This window comes from Petaurus breviceps, unplaced genomic scaffold, assembly GCF_028583685.1.
Source record: "Petaurus breviceps papuanus isolate PSGF00001 unplaced genomic scaffold, PetGlider_PUasm1.0 76, whole genome shotgun sequence".
Lineage (NCBI taxonomy): Eukaryota > Metazoa > Chordata > Mammalia > Diprotodontia > Petauridae > Petaurus > Petaurus breviceps.
Genome location: NW_027186473.1, coordinates 13,576,084 through 13,594,450, shown reverse-complemented (window position 1 = coordinate 13,594,450; position 18,367 = coordinate 13,576,084). Strand labels below are relative to the sequence as shown.

General features: G+C 41.5%; 1 protein-coding gene and 1 pseudogene across 3 annotated transcripts in view; both read right to left on the bottom strand.

Moving 5' to 3' along the window:
* CRACD (capping protein inhibiting regulator of actin dynamics) overlaps positions 1-18,367 on the bottom strand; it is a 297,291-nt gene that overhangs the window by 73,720 nt on the left and 205,204 nt on the right. The window lies entirely within an intron of this gene.
* On the bottom strand, positions 7,430-8,096 carry LOC138174724 (oligosaccharyltransferase complex subunit OSTC-like; annotated as a pseudogene).

Below are 18,367 nucleotides of genomic sequence, written 5' to 3'. Positions count from 1 at the left end.
GTGGCTCTTTTAGGTTTTACTACTATATATGATCAGGCTGTTTTAAGATTTTATGTGCTCTGGCACTTTGAACAAGCCAAGAAGGATTATACATTTTATAGGTAATAACTTGGAAGAAGGAACACCTTATTTTTCACACAGATGTTAAAGTCCAAATGTCAGGTCCAGAAAAGCTTGTGAATTTCAAGGGAGTGGTGGCTCAGCAATGCCTCTGTGATGATGGGAAAGTTAAAAGGTCAAGAAAACCTGCTTCAATTTGTGTCCATCCATGCTTCAGTTATATAATATATATATATATATATTCAGAGACAGCCAATGCCACCCTTTCCAAAAACTGTGGAATATTCAGAGCTAACAGTAGGACCACAGATGGGGTAACCTTACAAAAGCTTTCTTCAGGACTTTTGTTCCACTCTTCAGTTTTGGTGACATCTGAATTAAAAAAAAATCTCCTGGGGGCAGCTAGGTGGCACAGTGAATAGAGCACCAGCCCTGGAGTCAGAAGTTCAAATCTTACTTCAGACATTTAACACTTACTAGCCATGAGACCTTGGGCAAGTCACTTAACCCCAATTGCCCTGCCTTCTCCCCTCCAAAAAGCAAAAAAAAAAATCCCCCACCCATTCCTAGGCTATATTCTCTGACTGAAATATCTTCCAAAGCTTCAGTTAAAATGCATTGCTCTATGTTTTACTATTATCCGATTACTGATTGCTTGTGATATTGGGTAAATTTTATATAATTAACTAGGATTAAACTTTGAAAAATGATACTAATATTACTGAAGCACATTGTACTTCTAGACAAAAGAATCATGAAATGAAACAATTTTTTAAAATTACATTGGGCCTGCTTACTTGATTGCAGAAATCTGTTTTGGGGGCAGGGGATAGAAACAAGATTCTGTATCACAAAAAAGCAGACTACCTAAAATTTTCCACAACCGTAAAGTATACATTTGAATGATATTATGAAAAACTTGTAATCTTTTGATACGAAATCTAAAGCTGAGTCAATATGCAATGACTAAACTGATCATTTTTGTGGTTAATGGTGTGCTTTTTTTCCTCCTCTGTGTTAATAGTAAGTCTCCACTTTATCAGAGAGTCAATGCTGGAAGGGACTTCTGAGGGCCACCCTATCTAACCTGTAGCTGACTAAGAATCTCCTCTACCACACGTGGCAAGGGGCCTTCTAGCCTTTGCTTGGAGAAAGAACCAGGCAGACACAGCCCCTTACTTCTGGAGGCACTCCTTCTACTTTTGGACTGCCCTAATTCTGTGGATGTTTTCCTCACAACAAATCTCATTCTCCCTTATTGCAGCTTCCACCCACTGCTCCTGAGATCCTTCAGCTGATGCCCATGTGGCATGATCTTGAAAGTCTTCCTGAAATGTTGTACACAGAAGTGAACAGAATAATCCAGATGCAGACTTATAAGGATTTAGGAAAGTGTAACCACCATCTCCCTAGGCCTGAGCACCTACCTATGGCTCTTTTTGCAGAAGATGAATCTGAAATTCAGAGAGGTTAAGAGATGGCCCCATGATTACCTAGCTGGAGAATACAATGAGCAATATCAGCTAAGAGAGCTAAAATCCTAAAAATTATTGCTGTCTGGGTATTTGAGTTATTTGATTTTATTTTCAAAGAACAAGGCATTCTAACAATGCAACGAAAGTGAAAAAAACTTGGGAAACTCTAACAGAGTCAGAATCTCAGATGCTCAAGGACAGACAGTCATCCTATCAAGGTATTTGGGGGCACTGCTCGACTTGATCACAATTAAATTCTTCTTTATCCGAACTTTCCCTTGGCAAATTGAGAGGTTGGAAAGGAGACCTTAAGGAAGAGTTTGAGTTTATAAGCTTATAAACTCCATGAGAGCAGAGACAGTGTCTTATCTAAACTTTACATGTATCCTAGCGCCTAGCACAGTGTTCTTGATATGGAATTGTGAGAGTTTATTTAAGGTCTCTTGAATTGCCTTGGTTCGGCAGGGTCTCTGTTGCCTCAGGGAGCAGAAACAGATGCTTTGGATCCTCACATGGGTGTGGAGGGGCTTCTACGAGGGTGGAATGAATGGATCCTTTCCAAAAATCCTTCATTCTCTGTCACTGGCTAGTCAAACTGTCCATCGGCAACAGCCCAGTCAATGACAAGCATATCAACAAATAAAAACCATTGCTTCTGTGTCTGACAATGACTGATAATTTGGCCAGCCAGGGTCATGATAGAAAGAGGGAGAAAAAGCCTTCTTCCCCTATCTTTTTCATAACTGCATCTTGGGTTGCCTTATAACAAAATTCCTGGACAACCTCTCCCTACCTCCAAATATTCAAAACTGAATCTCCTAGAGGTCTGATTTAAAGAATATTGTTTGGGGGGAAAACATTCTCCAGTATGGTGACATTTCAGATCCACAATTTTACTTTCATAGAATAAGGGTACAGGGGAGATGAGTCATAGTGACAGCTAACAAAATCATATTTAATCAAGTATACCATTTTGACACTGCCCGAGATTACTTTGAGTCCTCATATTTGTGCATAATAATGGATGCATGATTACCTTATTGCCCACTGAGCCAAAAGAGTGACTAAGGTTATGCCAAAGAATAACAAGTCTTTTCACATTTCTCTTTACCAGCCCTCCTTTGCAAAGGAACTTTTATGTTCTCTCCTCCAGGTTGGATGGTCAGGAATAGCCATTATTTGCAATATTTCAATCTTTCTACACCTCTTAGGAAAGCTTTAATTTCTCATATGAAAGGTATTTTACACATATATGGACCCCTTTATGGAGTGAGGCAACAGTAATTATTCTTTAATTGATGAATAGAATAAATTCATTTTCATCAGTCCTTTGACTGATGATGCAATGGGGAAAATCTTTCTCCTTCCTAAATAGCATCTTTCCTTTGCTCTTTCTTTTTAAACCTCAAGTCAACATTTAAAAATTATTCAGGGAATTAGTTTCATTTTAAAGTTTGCTTTCACTTTTCAGTGTCAGTCATTATGTCTCTATAATTACATATAGTTCAGTATCATTCACCTATTGATTATACTGCTAATAAAAAACAAACATTTCTAAGAACTTACAAATCATCTAGAAAAGTCAGACCAAACTGGTGCATTTTCCATTGTGATTTTCCTATATAATTTTTATCATTCATTCATTCATTTTTTTTTCTGAGTATCTACTTTATTGTGAAACACTGTGCTAAGCTTAATGAGGGAATATAAAGGTAAATAAGGCAGCACCCTCAAAGAATTCATGATCTATCAGGAATGAATAAGTGAAAAAACATTAAGTGTTAACTATGCCAAGCATTGCTCTAAACTGGAGATAGACAAAAGCTTACCAGTTCCTGTCCTCAAGGAGCTTGCATTCTAATTGGGGGAGGTAACACATACAAAGCAGGTGTGTTTTGATCTGGAAAGTTGTTAGGATGGTGAGAACCACAGGAGAGTTGACTTGATATTCCTTTTCCAGTTGGCAGAACTGATTTGATTAGCGCTTCCAATACAAGAGGCAGAGTAGGTGTGGGCGTAGGTGTGAGAAATGTGCACCGAGGTCATACTGATAGCTCGAAGATGGCAGGTGTGCAATGTGAAGTATGACTAGGAGTGGCTACATACAGTACGCCATCTAGCCATGTGAGTTTACTCTCATGCACTCACCAATCAGGACAGCTCAGGTTACAGAGAAAGACATACAACTAGCAGTTATTCAAAACAGAGTGTGTTAAGTATGGATACAATGCTATGAGAATTCAGAAAAGGGAGAAATCAATCAAGGAAAGCACGGTTGAAAGGGTAACATTTGACTAAGCCTTGAAGGATGGATAGGATTTGGACAGGTATGGATGGCAGGAGAAGGCAATGCAGAAAACGATAGGAAGCAGGGCACCTTGAAAAGCATGGATGTGGTTGCAGAATGGCAAGTAGTGTAGTCTGACTGGTCTATTTGGCTAGTGAGGAGAACAGTGTGGGATAAGGCTGGATAGCTACACTGAAGACGGATTGGAGATGATCTTCAATGCCAGGGTAAGGAATTTAGACCTTGATTAGTAGGCAATGAGGATCCATGTAAGCAAGTGATCAGAATTGTTCATCATATCTACTTCCTCTTCTCAACTTTTGGCAACTTGGATCTAAAATCTATTCACTGATTCAAATGAAACAGCTCTCTCCAAAGTTACCAATCACTTCTTAATTGACAAATGTAATGGTTTTGGATCAATCCTTAGCTTTCCTGGCTTCTCAAGTCAACAAGAATTTGTGACTATGTGCCAGGTATTGTATCAAATGCCAGAGATACAAAAGAAGGCAAAAACAGTCCCTACCCTCAACGTGTTCACAATATGACGGGGGAGACAATTTACAAGCAACTGCGCAGAAACAGCATGTGTACAGAACAAACTGGAGATAATCTATGAGGAAAAATACTAACAATACAGGGGACCATGCAAGGCTTCTTACAGAATGTTGGATTTTAGCTGAGACTTGGAGAAATCCAGGGAAGTGGGAAGGCAGAGAAGAGAAAATAGATCATTCCAGGCAAGGGGAACAATAAAAATGCACAGAAATGGGAGATTGGGGCCACTGTCACCAGATCATAGATCCATGTGGAAGGGAGTAAAGCATAAGAAGACTGGAGAGGTTGGCTATGAAGAGTTTTGAAGCCTAAGTAGAGGATTTTATATTTGAACTTGGAGGTTATAGGGAGCCACTGGCATTAACTGAATGTGAATGCATGTGCACACGTGTTCACTTCTAAGCATTAACTTTGTCATCTGAATGAAGGATGGATTGGAGTGGGAAGAGATCTGAGGCAGGAAGACCAACTAGAAGACTTCTAAGTCCAGGTGTGAGGTGATCAGGGTCTGCACCAGGGTGGTGGCAGGGTCAGAAGAGAGAAGGTAATAAATATAAGAGATGTGAGGCAGCTAGGTGGTGCAGTGAGTAGAGCACTGGCCCTGGAATCAAGAAGACCTGAGTTCAAATATAACCTCAGACACTTAACACTTAGCTGTGTGACCCTGGGCAAGTCACTTAACCCCAATTGCCCTCCCCTCCCCCCTCCAAAAAGCCAAAAAAAAAAAAAAGAGAGATGTTGTAAAGATAAAAATCGACAGGACTTAGCAGCAGACTGGACAAGGGGAGGGGCGGAAAGTGAGGAATTGAGGATAACACCTAGGTGGAAAATGTAGGTTACTAGGAAAATGCCCTAGACAGTAACAGGGAAGTCAAGAAGAGGGAAGGGTTGGGGAGGAGGAAGGAAAGATAACAACAGTTTTGGACATACTGAGTTTACTTACGATGTCTATAGGGCATCCGGTTTGAGAGTCTGACTTAGCATTGGATAAATAAATCTGAGACTTATCTGCATAGAGATGATAATTTAATACACAGCAGCTAATGAGATCACAAAGCAAAATACTATGGAGTGGGAAGATGGACAGAGCACCTTGGGAGAAACCTTTCATTAAGGGGGTGTAATCTGCATGAAGATACAAAAATGGAGACGGAGAAGGAGCAATTGGACAGGTAAGTGGAAGACCGGGAGAGTGACGTCATGAAAACCTAGAGAGAAAAGAATATCAAGGAGAAGAGGGCTGCTGCTAAGGTCACCTGCTGCTGAGTAGCTAAGACAGATACAGAGGGACAAAAGCCATTGGATCTGACAATTAAGAGACATTTGGTGCTTTGGGAGAGAGCGGTCTCACTTGAATTATGAGGCCAGAAGTCAAAACTGCAGAGTCAAAAAGAGAGTGAGAGGAAAAGACAAAGAGACACCTATTGCAGATGCCTTTCTTAAGTAGCGTAGCCATGTAATGGAATCAGACGTAGGTCAAGCTAGGCTGGATCAAGCAGGGGTCATCTGAGGATGGGAGAGACAAGGGCATGTTTGCAGGCAGAAGAGAGGTATCCAGCAGGCAGGGAGAGACTGAAGATTAGTCAGAGAGTGGGGATCAGAGAAGGAAGAGAAGGAGCAGTCTGTTGGAGAAGATGGGATGGCGTGGGATGATTTGTCCATGCAGAGGTGAAGGCAAGGAGAAGGAGCACCCCTTCTTGTGAGATGGGGTGAAGGAGAAGATAGTGGCAAAAGACATCCGGGTAATGAGGGGATTCTCAACGAATGGTCTCAGCTTTTTCAGCGAGATATGAGGCAAGGTTTTTAGCTGAAAGGTTGAGGGGGAAGGGGAACTAAGACAGATTTGAGGAAAGATGGAAAAATCCGGAAAAGCCACTATGTTGTGGAAGATAGTGAGTCCATGAGGGAAGTATGGAAGTACAGTCTTGCTGCTGTGGGGGACTCTGGTGAAATTTCATAACATAAACCTGTAGTAGCCCCTATCAGCACAGTTTCATGATTTATAGTCTTTCAGTGCTTGACAGTGCATCACCATCTCCCCCTGGAGAGTCTCTCTTCTCTGGGTTTTCACAACACTATCACATCTTGGCTTTCCTTCTACTTTTTTCTTCCCTCCTCTTCATTTCACATCACTCACATGCCTTCTCTCACTATCTCCTCCTTCACCACTGTCTCTTATGAAGAGACAACCTTTCTCCTCGCCAAGGCAAACTCCTTTACAGCCATCCTTGATGCCATCCCTTCCAGTCTTATCCATCAAGATTGCCCTGCCTACCATCCCTATGCTCTCTCTAATCTTCAGTCTCACCCTGTGTACTATCTCCTTCCCTGCTGCCTACAAACACAACCACGTCTCCTCCATCCTTAAAAAAACCCTTCTCTCTTTCCTGTCATCCCTGCTAGCTTTTATCAGCCTATATCTCTATTTCCCTTCTTAGTTAAAGGAAATTGAAGAAAGGCATCTGCAATCAGCGCTTCCACTTCCTCTCTCCTCTCCTTCAATTTAACCTTTCTACAATATGGTTTTCCACCTCATCCTTTGACTGAAACTGCTCTTTTAATAGTCACCAATGATTTCTTTTTTTTTTTCAATAGAAAAATGATTTATTTTGGCTCCTTCCATGCATCTTGTCTTTTAGGGAACACAGTCTCACATAAAATCACAGACTCTGAAAGCTACACTTAAAATAACGAAGGGTCAAGGCAAAGCTGATCCCCTGGATAGAGTTATCAGCCTGGAGGCTCCAGCTCCCTGAATTTACTTGTGCACATCTTGACCAGAAGTGCCAATTCCTGAAAAGGGGAAATTTACAAATGGGCTTGTAGGTAATACGGAAATAGTTTATTCAATACTTTCATTACACAAAGGAAAATAGTTTCTCTCAAAAATGGAGGGGGAAAAAAACAAAGAGGACAGATGCGATTATTTGACATGAATGGTGGGGGGTCAATACAGAAAAACAATGGTGTTATTACTATTACTATTATTAGTATTATTATAAACTGATCACATCAATGGGACCAAGAGGGTTTTGGTTTCTTCGTTTCCAAAAAATGGACTAAAACCTTCTGCATTTTTTACACCAGACCTTTCCTTATGTCATTCTTAGAGACAGTCAATCCATGTTCCACGTTTTGTCCTGGAGGGCAGAATGGCCTTTGAAAGACCATTAAAAGGAGTGAATCCAGTTACTGATGTGGCTTCATAAAAGGAACTCTAGCCCACAGATAGCCCGGCAGCTTCATTCTCATGAACACTTTCGCCATGAAGAAACTTAAGAGGACACTGACAAAACTAATGAATAGAAGAAGAAACCTATTGAGCTTGGGAATATTTGGTGCATTGGATTGGTCTAGGATTATGAAACCTAAACCTCCCATTGTAAACAGGAAACTGGACGCAAGTCTTTCCATAATATATTGTTCATTTACTCTATATGCCAAGAAAGCAACTGGTCTCTGATGTCCACGTTCATCTGTCATTGATCCAACAAAGCAGGAGGCTCCACAATGGCATCATAAATTATTCCTCCTGTGATGAAGAAATAAGACACCACCACCAGAGCGTACACCGTCATCGCTGACGGCATGTGGGCCCATGGCGGCTTCTTCAGCTTCAGGTTGGGACACTCGAGGACCACGAAGGGCACCCGGCACAATGTCTCCATGGCGGCAGCGGCGGCAATGTCCGACGGCCCCCAGAGCCCTTCACTCCGCGGCGCAGCACCGGAAGGCACCAATGATTTCTTAATTGCCAAATCTAATGATTTTTTTCTCAATCCTCATCTTTCTTGACCTCTCTGCAACCTTTAAGACTGCTGATTGCCCTCTCCTCTCTAGGTTTTTGTGACTTCTCTCTTCCTAGTTCTCTTCCAAGTCCTCTGATCACTCCTTCTCATCTTCCTTTGCAATCCATTTCCCACCAAATAACTGGTAGCCTTATTAGTTCCCTAGAGTTCAATTATCATCTCTAAGTAGATGATTTCCAGATCAAATGAATGAACACATATAAAACACACTTTGCAAATATCTAAGGGCTACATAATTATTATCCTTAATATCAATTATAATATTAAAGTACTATGATATTAAGAAACATAATTGATAATGATACTGATGACAATTGGTAATAATAATTAAATAGTACTTTAATATTTGCAAAGTGTTTTATATATGTTAACTCATTTGATCTGGGAATCATAATAATGACTCTATCACTATTGTTATTATTATTATTATTTATATATTGTATTTATCCAGTCCTCTCTCATGACCTCTAGTCTTACATCACCTACATCACCAAGTGGCTCCTAAACATCTCAAACTGGTTATCTTGTAGGCGTCTCAAACTCAATATATCCAAGACAGAACTTGTTCTCTTTCTCCCCAAACCCTCACTCTGCCAAACTTCCCTATTTCTGTTGAGAGCATCTCTATTTTTCCAGTTACCCAGATTAAAAACCTCCTTGATTCCTCCCTCTTACCCCATATATCCAAATAGTTACCAAATGCTATTCTTTCTCCCCCCGTGACATCTCTCCAATACATCCTCTTTTCTCCACTCCTGTGGCCACATTCATCACTTCTTCCCTGGCCTATTATAATAGCCTCCTCACTGGTCTCCCAACCTTGAGTCTCTCTTCATTCCAATACAGCCCCCATTCAGTTGCCCAAGTGATTTTCCTAAAGCACAGATCCCTTCTCAATAAACTCCAGCAGCTGCCCATTACTTCCAGGATCAAATAAAACTTCTGTTTGGCATTTTAAACCCTTTGCAACCTGACCCCAACCTATCTTCCCAGCTTTTTTTCCCCACCCATAAATCATTTTAAATGAAGCCACTATTTGCACAATGTGGAAAAGATAATAATTATCATTTATGTATATACATGTCTCATCAAAATGACAAAATTATGAAAGAACTTTTTTCAATACTTAAGATATATTCTTATAGTGTTCTAAAAATAAAATGGAAACTCTGTCTTTATATCAATCCTGCAGCTTCCTAATTATTCTTTTTTGATGACATAAAATGGAAATAATAAAAAAGTAATATGAAATGGCAAAAAGTCAACAACATACTTAAGTTGACATTTTTCAGTAGCTTTTTTTATATTATATATTATATCTGATTGGTTACTATCTTCCCAGTTTTATTGTATGTTAATCCCACTTGAGTCTAGTCCAGTGGGCCATTTTATTGTTCCTCACCCATGGCACTCCATTTCCTGCCTCCATTCTTTTGTACTGGCTGCCTGCCCCCTTGCTGCCCTTCCCTCCCCAATCTCTTGCCAGAAATGCAACCCCTTCCTTACCTCCAGGTCTCCTTTGGTATCACCCTATACATGGGGCCCTGTCTGGTCCCTTAGCTGCTGGTGTGTTCCCTACTTCAAAATTACCTTTTATCTAGACTTACATGTATATCCCCTGATAGACTTTGAAGGCAAGATTTTTCCCTTTGCTCTTTTTATCCTTAGCATCTAACAAGGTGCTTTGTACATGGTCGGTTCTTCATAGATGATTACTGACTTTGATTAGTTAGATTAATTTGGCAGGGGCAGGCACGGTGAATTTCAGGGGGAAGAACTGAAGACAAGGAGACCACTTAAGATGCTACCGCAGTAATTCAAGGAGGAAAAACTTAGTGTCTGATTTGTGGTAGTGGAAGTAGAAATGGAAAAGAGGAAGAATGGAAGGGTGGCCAGCTGGGAAGACAGGGAGGAGGAGAAAGAAGCTGAAGCAGGTCACTCAGGGTGAGGCAATGGCCAAGTCAACCACAACATGTATGTAGTAAGCAGCTCCTACTGTGTGCCGGGCACGCTGATGAGGCTGGGGCCTTGCTCTTCTTTCCGTGCTCCTGTCTCCCCGGACCATCTCCTTTTCTCCTGTTTCTCATTTTTCCAGCTCTGCCTGGCTCTCTGACAGACAGACTTCCTCACAGTTTCACAACAGCTCATTTGAGAAACCAAAAAATATTATGAAATAGTAACAAAGCCAGTTATGATATTTGCTACAAAGCTAAAGTGTTTGTTTGGCCACATCTTTCCAACATGTTATAAGGTGTGTGGGTGGTATTTCTCCTCTCTGCCAGTTTTCATGCACCATTTTCACTTTCTATGTGTGGGTATGGAGGGGGTGGGAAACGAGGCAGGCAAGGCATTGAAAGAGCATCTTCAGCACGTTCTGTATTCAACACGCACTTGGAGGGGACTTGTCCTTAACTGCTCCCATCTAAGCCATCCCTTCCTTATCAGGATAGTTCCCTTCATAAGCTCTAAGGTGCTGTGTACTCTTGTGAGGAAAATACTTTATAGTCTTGTGATGTAGGTAATCAAAGTATTATCAGTCCCTTTTTACATATAAAGTAATTTAAAGGTTTAACAAATTTAACTGACTTGCACAAAGTCACATCCCTGATAACTGTCAAAGTCAGGCCTCAAGCCCAGGCCTTCCGAGTACAATGTTCTTTTCCCTACATCATGTTGTTTCTTAAAGACCTAAATACACCTGCAAATACAGGGATTCCTTCTAATGCTGGACCTACCTTCTGCGAAGAGAACTGTGGATAAAAAGCTTATGACTAGGCACTCATGCCCTCTCTCAACCTCTCTGCTCTGTCTCTCTTTCCCTCCTTCCCCCCTCTCTGTGTCTCTCTTTTCTCTCCCTCTCTCTGTCTCTCCTGCCCTCCCTCCCTCTCTCTTCCTTTCTGTTTTTCTCCCCTTCCCCTCTCTGTCTCCCCCCCTTCCCCCACTCTGTCTCTCCCTTTTTTCCTTTTCCCTTCCCTTCCCTTCCCTTCCCCACTTCCCCATCTTGCACAGGCTGGAAGTGGAGTGGCCACTCATGAGCGCTATCTCACTGCTGATTCTCACCAAAGCTTTAACCTGCTCTATTTCCAGTCCGAGTCAGCTATTACTGCTGTAGGGCTGTACCAGGTAGTTTTCTTGGCCACCGGGGACTGATGCTTCCATACTGGACTGGACAGGCCATTCAAACTCTAGACTACTGCTGAACTGGACCAGGGAAGTAAACTCTGCTGCTGCTCTGCCACTAATGTCTTCATAAGGTGCAGCATCTCTCCAGGATGGGTCAATCCCAGGCACTTCCTGGCCCACTCTTCAGTGGCAGTCTTGCCTTTAGACATTGACTTGGCTGGGTGGTACTGAGTTTTCCTCCCTAGAATGTTGCAGTGCTCTTTCTAGGAAGGACAACCACTCTTAGCCTATCAGAAGCCTCTCCTCTTAGACTCCTGTGGTTTGTCATCTCCAAGTGGGAAGTTAGAGAGGTCTAGCTTCTTCTGTTGAACAATTTTCCCTTGTTCAGGGGTGGCTTCCCTCAGGTTTAGACTCCACTTTTAGGGATGATTATCAGGCAAGTTATATTTCCCAGACTCCAGGGGTCACATGCACACGAGCAGATCAGGACAAAGGTACTTAAGTGGCCTGTGCCCTAGGGCAGGTTCATTGTCTCACTGGCCTTTTTATGTGAAATTGGACTGTTCAAACTTCAGACTAAGGTATGAAATATTTCCTTTGTATCTGAACGCCTTCCTCTTTACCTGTCAAGATCTGCTTGCCCTTTCCAATCTTCAGCATTGCTGAAATATAAACAGGATATGCCCCCATACAATTTGTAACTTCCATACAATCGCTTGATTTCTGTTAAAAATAAACCACTTGACTTCCGAAATTTCAGTTTTCTTGACTGTACTCTCAACCCTATCTTGCAGAGAGTTTGAATTTTTTTCTATTTTGGTACATTCACTAGTTGAGAGGTAGATGATGGAAACTGCAAATGACAAATCAGCAACTATTCTTAATATCATTCTTCCTGAGAATTGTACTAGAGAGGAAATTTGTTAACTGAGACCATAACTGGCTTTACTATCTAAAGGTTAAAAAGCTGAAGAGTTGGAAATAATGTAAACTTAAGAGAAAACTGCAGCCATTATTTCTAATACACTTGCTCACTAAAAGTCAACTAAACAAACATTTAATTATAAATCTCAGAATGAAAATGAGATTTTCAAGTCATTTAATTAAAATCCTTTCCCCCTGGCCTCCCGGGATGTGTATCTTGGACTCTATTCAGTAAATGTTTGACTTCAGGTCAAATTCTCATTCTATACTTTAGTGTAATGGAAGAATTCTGAGAGAAAGCCATAGGGCAAGAATCTATTTCTGAAGGAGTATCTGCAACTTGTGGTGATGTCAAGTGGTTCAGCATCAAAATCCCACTATTATGATTTGCCTTGTTCCTACCAAGAACAGGACAGTCCCACGGCCACTTTCATGGATCACAGAAGGATGGAGATGACCTCATTTTGTCGAAGCCCCTCATTTTATATAGGAGGAAACTTCAGCTTATAGAGATTGTGACTTCCTTAGGGTCAAAGCTGAAGTTGAAATCTCCTGACTCCAGTCTTGGGCTACAGTTTCCAGTAATGTCCTTTGCATATTACACAGATAAGGGTTAATGGAATGCGGAGCCTTCCTAAAATCATAATGATGAGACTGATGATGCATAGGGAGCTCATGTGGTCATGGAATCCTAGGGCTTGGAAGACCCTTCTGAGATCTCACCTCAACGTCTACCTTTGGGCAGGAACACATTTAATCTGAATGTAACCAAGAAGAGGACTATAATCTCCATTCTATTCTCAATTCTATAATCTTCATCCATTCTGGAATTTGAACCTATCAGGAGATGCTTCCTTAGGTCTAACTTCATTCCTTTTTTTTAAATTAAAATTTACAAGTATTTCTCCTTATTCCGATCCTAGTGGAGAAGAACTGCTCAATCATTGTTCTCAGGATACTCAGTCCTTGAAGGTCACAGAAGCTCCTCAATGTGGTCCTTTTTTAGGCTAATAACCTCCAATAGTAGCTCCGGGGTCCTAGAAAGGAATTGTGGACAAGTTCTGGCACTGATGCGTTCATGCAAAGATATAAGATCTGTTTATCCACAGCTGCTTCCAAATGATTCCTGTATCTTAGTGTTCTAGGAGATTTGGCCCAAAACTTTCCTTCTTGGGGCAGCCAGGTGGCTCAGTGAGTAAGAGCACCGGCCCCAGTGTCGGGATGACCTGGGGATCGAATCTGGGCTCAGATACTCAGCACCACACCCAGAAATAACTGGCTGTGTAACCTTGAGCAAGTTATTTAACCCCAATTGCTTTAAAAAAAACTAAAAAAAAAACTCCCTCTTCCCAGGAAGTGCTTCACTTATTGAAAAATTCTCCCATCATTCTACCATTGCTACCCTATTGATGCAGCTTCCATTCCTCTGTCTTCTAGCTTGGCCCAAGGGTGTTGAGATGGTGTATTACTGTCACCTCTGGGGTCACACGGTTTACTGGAAGGGCCTTGGGGCTTCATAGGTTTACTTTCTGAGAATCTGCCCAAAGGGTCCAACTGGTTTTTCCATTCTCATCTCTGATTCTCTCAGTCTCTGCCTGTAGACTTCCTTTTACAAACCAAGACTTGGGGCATGGTGCAGGTTTGTGAACTGGAAATCAATCATTGGTCCATATTAAAGAGCCAATGAGTATTTAGGGTAAGCCAAGTTTAATCTTTATCAAGACCTTTCACAGGAAGATTTTCCATGACAAACTATGCCATGCCTTGCATATTATACCCTGACCAATTGTATACTATACCAGTCTCAAAGTTCTGGCTCTGTTTTAAGCAGATACTGAAAGTTTGTATACTAATGATTCCGAGTGCAATGGGAGTAGCAACAGTCTATGATTTCATGTGTGGGGAACTCCCATTGTGAAAACTCCTTCTAACCATGCAGCCTGGTACTTTCCTATAACTTAGAACCTTAGAAAGTTCCCTAGGAGTGATGAGAGGTTATGCAGAGCAATTTGCCTAGGGTCACATAGCAAGTATGTGTCAGAATCAGGACTCAAACCCAGGATTTCTTGACTCCACGGTGAGCCTTTTGTATATTACAGCATACTACCTCTCAAATATTATTGTCTTTATTTTACAGATAAGGAAGCTGAGGCTTATGTTGCAGAAATGAGTTGCCTAAGACAAGTATCAAAGCTAAGGTTTAAATTGAGATCCTATTCCAGGGCTTAAAATTCCTGTCCACTATATTTTCCATTACAACATACTGCCCACTGGTTCTTGGACCCAAGTGTGGTTCACAAACCATATCATATACTCATACAACTCATCTGTATCCAATAGCATCTTTCCTGGCACACGATGCCCACTCAAATAATGTTTGCCGATTGATTCCCTAATTTGCCTCAAGCCACATCTAGTCATCCCAGGACAGTCATATTGCTGGAGAGATTTAGTTACAGCACCAATGTGATCCATTGCATATCTGACAGCTGCCTCGGCTAAATGAAGCTGGAAATGGATTTTACATAAAAGCAATCTCTTCCAAGGCAATTAAATTAGCATTATGAGACTGCCATCCTCAGAACTGAAGTGCCAGCGACCTCAGCTGTAATCTCGGCTTCAGCTTTGAACGTTTCCCTTCTCATCTACTGTAATTCTATATCTCAGAGTTTAACCAAATCTTCCACTTCTTAATTAAGCAAAGGAGAGAACCTTATTCAATTTGATCTTTGGAACGGCTGAGCTCATTTGCAGATGCTCTGCTTCTGGCAAAGCCAGTGGCCATGGGCTTTTTACCTCAGCACTTGTGTTCAGGGAAATAAAATCTGCAAGCAACAGGTTCACTTTTGCTAAATTGCAACATGGTGCTTTGAGAGCACAGGCTCTTAACTTTTATATATATCTTTATAACATATGTATATATCTTTATAACTATATTTTGACATATCGTTTTCCTTCTAAATCCTATTTATTTTATTTTATGCATTTAAAAACATTATTCTGAGAAGGGGTCTATAGGCTTCACCAGACTGCCAAAGGGGTCCAAGATACAAAAAAAAGATGAATAACCTCTGCTTCAAAAGTTACTTTCCCTTAGAGATTTCAAAGTACTTGGGGAGGCTAGGTGGCGCAGTGAGTAAAGCGTTGGCCCCTGGAGTCAGGAGAACCTGAGTTCGGTTCCAGCCCCAGACACTTAACACCCACAGAAAAAAACTAGCCATGTAACCTTGGGCAAGTTACTTAACCCCAATTGCTCTCCAAAAGGCAAAAAAAAAAAAAAATAGATTTCAAAGTACTGTGAGAAAAATTATTTCCCTTTTCCTCACTGACCCTAAGGCATTAAATCTACCTGGAGGTCAGTCGCAAATAAGGAATTAGGTGCCTGGACTCCCAGACAGAGGTTCTGACCAGACACCTCTCACCATGTAGGACACTTCATGAATATTTTTGGAGTTCTCTGTTCCTTTCCATGAGTTTTTCAAAGATCTCTCTTTTTATTGCCCCAAACCAACAGTAAAACTAAGCAACAGAGTTTGATATGGGGAAGAAGAGAGGGTGGGATATAGAAAGGGGAGAATGATATATGATATAATATGATAGGGGAGGGGAAGAATGAACAACGAAAGCTCATTGCCTTAGGCCTCGGCCTAAAGAGGGCCATGAGAATGGCTGAGCATGAACCTGAGACCCTCACCATCTGTTCAGAGAAAAGCCTCAGGCACAGGCCCTGAGAAAGCAGGACAGCCAATTTGGGCTGGATGGTTGCTGCTGAACCTTGTGTCTCATGCACTGAAACCAGATAAGATTAGCAGGTCCACAATCTGAAGGAGAGGACAAAGTCCGGGGACAGTGAACATGGAGGGGTCGTCAGATCCTGGAATATTAGAACTAGAGGGAGCTATCCTATAGACTGGGTAGGGGTGGAGGGAGGTAATTTTTGTCCCAACAAAAGGAAATAATACTTTATACAGCTGGTATGAAAAAACTCTTAGATCTCATTTAGCCCAAGAAGCTTTGTAAGATGAAAACATAAATAGCTTCAAGGAGGATTCAGAAAAGGTTCAGTGAGTGGAAGAAATGCTAGACTTGGAATCAGCAACATCTGGGTTCAAATCCCACCTTAGGGTGTGAACTGGACAAATCACTAAACCTTTCTGAACCTCAGTCCCCATCTATGAAATGGGGATAATAGTACTACCTGCCACACAGTGTTGTTATAAGGATCAAATATTTTATACACACACACACACACATACACATATATATATATACACACAGATATATATGTACATATACAGAAAGTGTGTGTGTGTATACCCTAACACAGTGTCCCAAAAATCTTAGTGCAGTTTTAAGAGATTAAAGATAGGCATGATTTGGCTAAAGCTTAAAATTGTACTAAGACTTTTGGGCACATCTTTTATACAGATATGTACACATACATATATAAGACATATAGTGCCCAACACTATGCAAATGTGAGTTATTATTATTATAATAATTAAGAGATATTCGAGCTATATTCTTAATCTTATGCAGTTGATATCAGGGAAGGCAAATAATATTTCCACCCCCTGCAAATCATTCTGGTCACTACTGGCAGAGACAGATGACTAGACTGTGGAGTCATGGTCAAGGCAGTGTTGGCCATATGTGGCACTGGTGTACCCCTATATGAAATTTCATAGGCTCTCCGGAAAGGGGTAAAAGAAGAAAGAGGAGAGTGGAGGGAAGAGGCAAGGAGAGGGCAGAAGAGGACTAAGGGGCAGAGAAGAAAGACAAGGACAAGGTGGCTAGGAGAAGGGACCTCTTCTAGAGTGGTTTTTCACTGCTTCTCTACAATCCTGCAAACAATACCTCTTGTGGGGTCATGGATTGTTAAAGCTAGAGTCTAGAAAGGCCAAATGACTTGCCTGAGGTCACACAACTGGTAAGATAGCTGGGCCTAAGCCAGGTCGGTCTCCTGTATGTCCCTTCAACCACATTGAGCAGCATCAAGACAGTGGCACAGAGTTGCTTCCCCTACCTGTAAGCCTTGTGAAGCATTCACATACATGTGGTAAAGTTTGGGCCAAATGAGTTAACAGATACCATTCTTCAAGGGGTTTCTGATGAAAACAGGGAGGGCAGTAACAAGACTTGTGGCACCCAGACCCTCTAACATGACTCCCTGCCAGCTCATCCCAGGTCCATGGCCCTCGCAAGGTCACTGTCTATGTCATGAGTCATGAGTCCCCATTTGCACTGAATTTACCTGTGAGTACTAGCTGGCATAAAACAGAGATTTTCAGAGAGCAGCTAAAGACACTCGTTTAGAGGAGAAGGAAAATACTAAAATACATGGGATAAAATCAGGCAGCAGGCACTCTCACTACCTATGTCCCAAAGCTCCCAGTCATTCAGAGGTTATAGGGCCATTCTTCTGTAGCTTCAATAAAATAGGAGAAGAATGCAGGTTGTTCCATTCACTTACTGGTCTGTGAAAGGAAATCAGTGATTCCCAAGTTCCTCTTTTGGGTACCCTTTCCCCCTCTCTCTTACCTCTTCTCCCCGTGTTGGCTTCCTTGCACAGCACTGCCAGCTACAGGAGAGTACAAATACTAAAACCTCAATGATTTGTAGGCACAGTTGCTTAGCATGGAAAAGGTAAAGCATTGTAGAAAGCCTTGCTATTTCACACTGGCGATGAGGGAGGAAAAGCTTCCTCCTATCACATCTGCCTAGTAGCACTAGTATCTAAATGGTCTAGACACAACTCAAGGGAAAGCCTCCTCCCATTTTTTTCTTGGATCCTGATGCCAAAATCTCTAGTCCTCAGTGAGGCCTTTACCAGTTTTTCTTCCTCCTCTCCTCCTCCTCCTCCCCAACATCTCCTCCTCCTCCTCCTTCTTCTTCTCCTTCCTCTTCTTCCTTCTTCTTCTCCTCCTTCTCCTCTTCCTTCTCTTCCTCCTCCTCTTTCTCCTCCTTATTTCTTTTTCCTTCCTTCCCTTCTTTTTAGCATTCATTTAAAATTTTGAATTCCAAATTTCCCCCCTCCTTCCAGGCTTTCACCCACCCACTGAAAAAACAAGCAATGTGATACATGTGAAGTCATGCAGAACATATTACCATATTAACCATGTTGCAAAAAA